The sequence below is a fragment of the Xyrauchen texanus genome, chromosome 23 (assembly GCF_025860055.1).
Source record: "Xyrauchen texanus isolate HMW12.3.18 chromosome 23, RBS_HiC_50CHRs, whole genome shotgun sequence".
Classification (NCBI taxonomy): Eukaryota; Metazoa; Chordata; class Actinopteri; order Cypriniformes; family Catostomidae; genus Xyrauchen; species Xyrauchen texanus.
Window position 1 is genome coordinate 38,566,468 of NC_068298.1, and position 9,517 is coordinate 38,575,984.

Genomic DNA, 9,517 nt, shown 5'->3' on the forward strand with positions numbered 1-9,517 from the left:
TTAGTTCTGCATAGAGAGGGATGAGTATTGAAGGAATAGTTTAGGCTACATATGTTGTTCCAAAGCTGTAGGCTAAGGCTGTCTTTCTGAAGAACACAAAGACATGATTGACACCAATGAAGTCACACTCTTTCAAATATTGTGTAATGTGTGATGTCAATGATGACTGGTCACATGACATGTGAGAATCAATGAAGTTCAAGTATATGGAATAGCTGCTTGCTCCTCACACACACACATTCATATGAATTCAGAGGATTCATGATTCATACACAACTTTTGACAAATTAACTTCCATGACTTTTCCAGTCATTCATGATTACTGGATATGGATTTTTTTAAAACAATTTTATAGAGATTTCTGGGACAAATTTTCATTTGCATGACAGATTTGTTATTATAAAATTGTCTTTAAAAAATTGGGGAAAAAAGTTCTGAGATTTAAATGCAATTAAATGGAGAATAGGACTTTCTGAGCCCCATCCAGAGCACGACATACTCAGGGTTGGGAGGGTTACTTTTTGAATGTATTCCACTACAGATGACAGAACACATGCTGTAAAATGTCATTTGTAACATAATTCATTAGATTACTCAAGGTCAGTAATGTATTCTAAATACTTTGGATTACTTCTTCAGCACTGGTAGATTTTTTCACTTGTTTTGACTATAAAAACTCTACAGTTTTTGTCAAGACAAAATACACATGCTAAAAATACATTCTCTGAAAAACCTAAATATCTTATGCAGTGTTGTTTCTAAAACAAGATCAATCCAATTTATCTTGATTTAAGGATTTTTTGATATTTTTACAGGAAAACAATACAAAAAATATTATCAAGAATACGATTTTTGCCCTAATATCAAAGGTCTTACTAAAAAAAATAAAATAGAATTTTTTTGAGAAAAAAAATATGATCGTGCAAACGTCCTTCTCTGTCTGCTCGTACGAATGTAACACATCATAAGAAAGTGCACTTTGGATTGCATCATTTATGTATAAATGTTTTCCATCTGAAAGGACTAAATATGAAATGAAAAATTACAATAAAATGCAAAGTATTCTCTTAAGTAATCAAAATACTTTTTGAATGTAACTATTCTAATTACCAATGATTTAAATTGTAACTGTAGTGCAATTCAGTCACTTATATTTTGTATTTTAAATATGTAATCCCGTTACATGTATTCCATTACTCCCCAACCCTGGACATATTATATTACCATGGTGAATGTACAGTATATTGAGTTGACTTTTCCAGTCCTGTAAATCACAACTTTAAAAACCCCTGATATTTCTATGACCTCCATGACATTTCCATTATATATGTCCATGTCCGTAGGAACCCTGTATTTTGTACACTAGTTACAGTAAAGGGACCGCATGATTAGGGTTGGGAACCGGGAACATGGTCTTATTCAGAAGTGGTGCCATTTTTTTTAACAGTATTTCAGTTCCACCATTCAGCAGCAGTGCTGAAATTACAATGTAAAATACAGTGTTAAACACACAGTTAAGATAGACCAACAGATTATTAGTTGTGTTGTAATCAGTGGTATTTATGAAACAAAATTAATGAATTAATGAACAATTCATTTTTTTCATTTAGGATTTGTATTTACTTAAGTTGACACCTGTAATGATCTCATCATTCGGCAACAGACTGCTGAGGGCAGTGAATGCAATACAAATTTCTTATTTCCAAATATTTCTTCCAAAAAAGTAAGAATTATTAATGGAACTGTTAAGACATTGTAATCTTTGTGAGGAATTGGAACCAAAATGGTCAAATTCCCTTACTCACAATTCCCATCCCTATTTATCATACATTTATGGTTATTTTTTATTTATTTTTTTATTATTATTTGGAGCTTGACAGACCATGTGTGTTCTTCGGAAGATAGGAAGTCATGCGGGTTTGGAACAACATGAGATAAATGATGTTTCATATTTGGGTGAACTTCCTTAAAGTTACGTATGGTTCTTCAAACTTGTCTCTCTCTCTCTCTCATGGGAAAGCAATAATGTTTATGAATGAAAGACTTTCTCTTACGGTTTTCAATCCTTACTGAGTTCTGCAGTGGATCAGTGTGGCAGCTGTGTGGAGATTTAGACATTATCATTTAGCAAGTCATAGAAGACATCGAATAACTTCCATAAGAGAGGTGGGAGAGAGAGAGGTGGGACAGAGAGAGAGAGAGAGAGAGAGAGAGAGAAGACGAGAGCTGAATTTGATATGCGTTTGTTGGCTGCAGTTGGTCAAAGATGGTTTGTCTTCCTGACAGCACAATGTCAAACAAATGAGTGTCAAGAAGTGTTGCATTCTCACTGAATTACGTTATTGAGCAGTTTCTTTACTTTATTCTCCCTGCCTGTATTTCCTTTCCTCCCTTGCAGTTGAATATAACTTTAAACTAAATTGGCAAGTATTCCGAGGGTCATTTTGAGCGTGTGGTCATTTTGTTGTCATTCAGAGCAACATTACCATTTTAAACAACTTTACTTTTTTAGCTTATACACCCCCAGCTCTGATTAGTTTCCATGTAGCCAGCATTTCTTACAAAGAGGATGCATTTTGAGAAAAGAAGAAGAAAATTACACAGAGCAAGATTCCCACATCACGTCCTTTGAGCAGCAATGATTCCGAAAGCCGTTTTCTCATCTCCACCCACTTGGCTCATTGCTGACCACAGAGGGAATGCAAAGCAGGGACAGATCGTCAGAAGGGATTCCAAATCAATTTGTCAGGTCAGACGCTGAGGGCCTGATTGCTATTTGTTCGATGAAAAAACAGGAATGCTCAGGTGACTGACGCAGCAGCTGCGACCGTTTCACGGGGGATTTGGAAGAGCATCCCAGCACTGGGCAGCCATTCTCATCCGGAACGTTGGCCCCATACCAGCCATCCATCAGCAGGGATTTCTACTGCCACTCGTTTGGATCCATACAGGATGTAGAGCACTGAGTACATCAGCTCTGTCGGAATACCTCTCCATCTTGCTTCCCTCTGCTAAATGAGAGAGCTTAATTTAGTCTTATTGGACAAATCACTGATCATCTGAAGTTAGAGAAGGTCGAAAGGATCTAGAATGTTATACACTCTTCCGTTCGCACTAAACACACTTTTGTGTCCATCTGTGCTATTTTGCACTGAGTAATTGTTTTTCTAAGTAAACATCCGCTTGCAGTACATCTTTGACCTTTGCACCACGTTTCGCAGTGTCCTTAGTATTCAGCATTCTGTTCCAATCATTGCACTGTATCTATATAAATGTAAGAAAGTGCTCCGTCTAAGTGGCTCCTAGCCTTGTTCACACTGCCCCAACAAACGGCAACATTTCAAACAATCCAAAATATGCTGTTGGATTTAGAATTTTGGGAAACATAACAGTCACTTTCATATACCAACAGGGAAAATACACAGATCCAACAACTATTGGAATTTGGTGTTTGATGGGGCAGTGTGAACTAGCCTTTAAAATAATGGCTCTTTATTTGATCTTTACAGCACCTTAAGTTCTTGAATTGTCTTAATGATTCTTTGGAAATTACAGTTCTTGATGTTACATTACTGGTTATTCTGAGAAGTATATAGATCCTATGGATCATCTGTTAACAGAGAGAGAGAAAAAACCTTTGGAAGGACCATGACTAGATTACGTATGTCCATGGGGTCACCACACAATGCAATTTGTTATTGCCTCAGGTCCATTCAGATCTGAAAAGATAACCCACGATGTAGCATGTTGAATTTTTAATTCAGTGGTTACTAAAGTTTTGCAAGATTATTATTCAGGTTTAAATGATTGACCAGCCTGCTGCTGGAGTGGCACATTGATGACATGGTCACATGGTACCGTTACGTTTCTCAGCTCTGGTCAGGATGGCCCTATCACAGTAGTTTATGATAACTGGATAAGGCTTTTTAAAAATAGTTTTAAAGAGATTGCTGCAGCTTAGTTCCATCCCTTGGTATGAATCCTTGGCGTTATCTTTTGTTTAAAAATCATTTTGTAGAGTACAAATGTCTCCAATGAAACATATATCATCTTAACATTTGAATGCAGATGACCAGGGGATTCGGGTTTCTGAACTGTCGAGCACCCACTTGAGGAAGAAAATATAGAAAACAGTTTGTGGCTGACATAATTTGCAAATTTTCTCGGTTCCTTACACAAAGACACTGCATGATTTTAGAAAACGTAAATGGAATTGCTTTGTATGGACTACTTTTATGGAGCTTGACGTAGCCAGGTTTTTACTTGTGTTGGAAAAAGCAGTTTGAACATTTACTCTGTGAATTACCCCAATGAATCCTTTTGTATTACACAAAACCAACTGTAATACACAATTGAGTTTGAGTTAGGCATGACATGAGGGTGAATATGAAATAATTTTGTTGTCTACTTTGTTTATATCTCATCCTGGAACAGCTATATATGAATACACAGTTGTAATATTATATCAGTAAAAGATGGGTTCATTAATTTTAAAATGTGCAGCCATTCCCAACCTTCCATTGATGTCTATCGTAAAGTTTTATGTTGTATTATATTTCTACAAAAAAACAAAAATAATAATGTGCACCTTGGATTTGATCATGTTCATGACCTTCTGGGTGTTAATGTTTAATTAACTGTTAATTGAGAAGCACCAGTACATCTCTTATTTTCTATTGAACCCCTGTCCTTTGGTTTTCTGAATACCCCTGTAAAAACCTTTTTGGAAAATTATATAGAGTCCAGAATGCATTGGGAAATGATAGATGGTTCCACAAATGCCCGTCCTCTCCATCAGATTAAACACAATAAAGGTCCGTTTTCCAACAGCAGCAATCACTGTGAATTCCTTTGAGGATAGAGGGGCTTTTTTTTTTAACCTGAATCAATAATTCCTTTAAAAGAAATGAGGAAAGCAGAATATTAACATATGGCTACAATTAATGTGAACAAACTGCAGAAATGCAGTTTTCAATCAGCTTTGATAGAACAGACTAATAAACTACTCCATTTGTCAAGAAACACATACCATGGAAAGGCGGTGTTCCGTTTCACTTTCTCTTCCCCGAAATGTTCCCCAGCCAAGACGTTTATTTTCATTGATCTGGGAATATTTAATAAGAATTTATATTCCAAAAAGACATATTTCAAGAGTTTTGCCTTCAAAATTAATAAAGTGTTTTGCATGCAACAGGCCGAGGTTGGTCTGATCTTACACTGTAAGGTCTTCTTAATGGAAATACACATGCTTGAGGCTGAATGGATTTGGAAGAACTGAATTAGTTAAAGACATAGTCGCACATATAAAAGCTAACACACATTTAGAGGAAATTCAGTCAACTTCAGTTAAAATTATATATTTGATTTAAATCTCTGCAACTTTTAAGTCAACATAAAATCAAAACCATATTTACTTAAAACACTTTCTTAGTTTTATTGTGAATGATTTATAATAATCATAATACAAATGTATTCCTTACTCTTGAAAGAAACACCAAAAACTATAGATTGTGCTCCATAGGAACATTGTGTTTTTTAGGCATCACTGAAAAATAATTGCGTTTATGAATTTTCAAAGACAACTGCTTTTTTTCAGTAATGAACCCAAAATGGAGAAACATATTTGTTGTGACATTTTTGACCAGTGACTCAGAAGGTCTTAGTGTAGTGAGAGTTCAAGTAGAGAAAGATGGTCTTTTTGTTTCAATGATGCATCACAGAGTTTCTTATTCTAGTTAATCAAGTGAAATCAAGGCTCTGCATCTGTCATCATCTTCAGAAACACATAAGTCTCTCTGCTCTCTGAAGCTCAGGCCGAACCGCTCCCAGGGTTCGGTTTCATATTGAGAGCCCTGGAACAGAACTGCAAAGCAATGTGTCCTCTGGAAACATCTTTAGGGGAAATGCTGAGGTAATATCTGTCTGTGCAAAGGATGATGATTACTGAGATCTGAACAATTTATGATCTCTGTAGGTTACCAATTAATGTTTTACTCAATTTGCACCACATGCGAGTCAGCGTCTGGTGGCCATGCCCCCTCACCTTGACCACTGTTTCTACATATACTAACATACAGTTTCTCAATTTAAAAAAAAAGTATGCCTAATAAGTGTTTCAAATTTTGCTCTTCATCACACTGTTGCGAAGATCACACCATCAAGAAGCAATGTAAGTAAATTATATTTTGTTATATTTAGCCTATAAACTAAGGTGCATCAGTTATATCTGTATCTGAATTATAATTTTCATTTGATTTATTCTATTTTAATCTATTTTGTAGCAAGGTAGAAAGGCATACATTTGATTTACTTTCAACGTTTGGTATATGTCATTATATTTTGATGAATATTCCTTTGGAATACTGTGCATTGATGACTTGAGCACAATCAGACCAAGAATGTGTTTAAAAAATAAAGTTAATTGAATGTAAATAATACAAAATAATACAAATAATAACAAATATAATATATACTTGAAAAATGCTATAATTCAAACTGAAATATGTAGCATTATTGCGGCAGACAAGTAAAGCATTCATTATTAGACAATACAAAAAGTGGATTTAGAACTCAATATATTGTTTGTTTCATTGATCACGCCTACAGTCAACAGCAATGCAATAGAGTTTGTCAATGTGAAGCGTTCTTGCGTTCTGTCTGATTTGAATTGTCAGCCTATGTGCATATATGTCTGACGGATGCTTTTGGGCTGCCTCAGTTTTTTTTAGCATCATAAATGATTCCACTTAAAATTTGTATGCCCTTGCCTCGCTAACTTCCCTACGTTTCATGGACTCGGATGTACGTCATTGCTTAGGTTGCGTGAGTGCCCACTTCTGGTGGATCCCGTGCAGTGGGTTATAATGGAACGCCCTAAGCCTTTGGACACTTGGAGCTCATTGTTGCTCTTGCAGTTCGACTGATGTCATTGTGTGAAATTATTTGGCAAATTTTGCACCTGAGAAGACAACGTCTTCAGAGATTGATGCAATGACAGGTTCACATAAAGTTTAGTTGTAATTTCAGAGGCTTAGAAATAAATCTTGTCATGTATAAATTATCTTTTTATTCAAAATAAATGTTAGAAAGGATTAATCAAGTTTTACACAAACTAAAATGGTAGAATTGCAATGAAAACAGGCTATGACTGTTGTCATTTTAAGGTAAATTATGTGTTTAAATCTCAATATAACTCTTCTAAACTGCTTATTTGACCAAACTTCACTTACAGCTTTCCATTACATCATTCAATAGAGTTGTGTGGGGGGAGGGATTGATGAAGTGTGATCTGCTGTGATGTCACAATCAAGTTGCATTGTGGGATATGGAGCTGCCTGAAGCTCCGTCAAAATCGAGCGGTTGAGCGTCTGTCAACAGAAACTTCCCTCGCCCACTCAATGAAGTGGAACGGACTTCCAAAATGCCGTTGGGGATTCCCTGATGGGAAATGCTTAGGGAAGTTAGGGAGAGGATGTTAAAAGTGAAGTTAACAGCCCAGCTGTCAAGAACGTGTCCTGTGTGACCAACTACCATTCTGCAGCTGCGCTGCTTGAGAGGGTTGTTGAGGCACGCTGACTGCCCCCTGCTGACACGGCTCATAAAAACCCCCAATTTGCATATCGTTCATGCTTGAATAGCTCTGATGCTAGGAAAATACATACTTTTATTGAGAGATTTACGTACAGGTCAGGAAGCATGATTAACTATGTTAGTGTTGTAACACTTCATTTTTTTTTATTATATATAAGTAATCACACTAAATCAAAATGTTAAATCGACATCCCTTTATGCATTAAAACAAATAGTACAGATATGCTATGCTATCAATGCTGGACTTGAGATATAAACAGACCATTAGTGAAGCAGCTGTAAAACATTTTGTGTCACATATCAAAAACTGTGCTGCAGCATCATATCTCAAGACCGTTTATTTCCAAAATTATCAGATTTTTCCATCTCCTATAATGTCAGCCACCTAATTAATAGCCTGTACATAAATATGTGTTACTGCATGCCACACAAAATGTACAAGCAGCTCTACTGTCCAAGTTACCGCATCTAGTACCACTGGAAGGAGAGAGACAGTGTGTATGAGTCAATGTAAGTGTTTATATTTCATGGGGTAGGTGGCAGTAGCAGCTATTGTAAGGGATCTCTCACAGCCTGCCCGACTAGCTGTTGGTACTGTAATTGTGCATGATTTACTTATGCTCTGTAAAACCACACTTGCCTCCAGAGGTCCGTCATGCCTGTTTACATCAGAGAGCTCTGATGTCATTACAGAGTGCCCAAGCCTTTGATAGCATTCCTCTGGAATGTAACTCATTGTGTGTGCATCAGATATCATAAGAAGCTCAGCTGGCAGGTACAGTAGAAATCAGTTTTATTGCCTGAGGCGAGAGGCACATTACAAACCATCACTGTGGCGAGAGGACCCCATGCCACACAGAACCACCTTCAACCCCCTGCTAAACCCCCTGAAGCTCAAAAGAGCTCGTTCTCACGCCATTAAATTTCTTGGCGAGGTTTGGCTAATCTCTCAAAGCACAACAGAATCCGGGGTGTTTTGACATTTGCACCCCGGAGGAATGCAAACCGTTTATTGATCTATTTACAGTGAGAACACATGCTCGCATGTCTGCGGCACATGCAGATGCTGATTGGTTGAATGGAGTATTGTATTATTTTCAGGAAGGTTCATCAGAATCGAGAAAGCGGACGTTGACCACTTTCAGTATTAATGGAGTAAAATAATAAATACATATCTGTATTAAACATGACATGCAAAGATATGTATGAGACCCATGCGTTCGAGGCATCCATCCTATCCAAGCAATACAGAGTGGCAGTTTTGCTATATCCGCATGCCAAGATCTTTTTTGAGGATGTTCAAACCCTATGCACAAAGATAAGTGAACCATATGAGAAATTTAAGAGGCGAGTTGTACATTGAAAAGACGCATGCTCAATTTTCTTCACTCCACATAGATCTTTCTGACTATAAATGGTGCGGGATGTCAATGGAAACAGGTGAGAGTACAGAAGAGTGATTTCCTGTGGCATCCTAATGATGTCAAGGCGCTTAAGCCATAGAACTGTGTTGCTGCAGGCGGGTTTGGATATATAGCATTCCTGCCTGATCCCATGGGCCAGCAATCAGAGTAGAGCTTCTCTTGACAGGAGTACAAATTTATCTTTTGCTTTACAATATGCCGCAAAATCAGTTAAAAATGCCTTTACAAAAGCTATGAGCATGCAGTATTAAACAGATGTATAGAGTGGCTGTATCCCTGTGCTTTCTCTTTCTATAGCATAAATTGTTTTCTCTCTTTGTCTGCAGAGACCATACTTTCTCAATAAAGAGCAATCCTCAAACAGTCCTCCAAAAGTGAGTAACAACCTTATGTTTACTGACCTTTTCACCTGCAGACACCCAAAACAAGCCTCAAGTAGGTGTCATCTGACTATTTACAGATCACATATTAGATTTAAACAAATACATGGTGGAATTCCATGT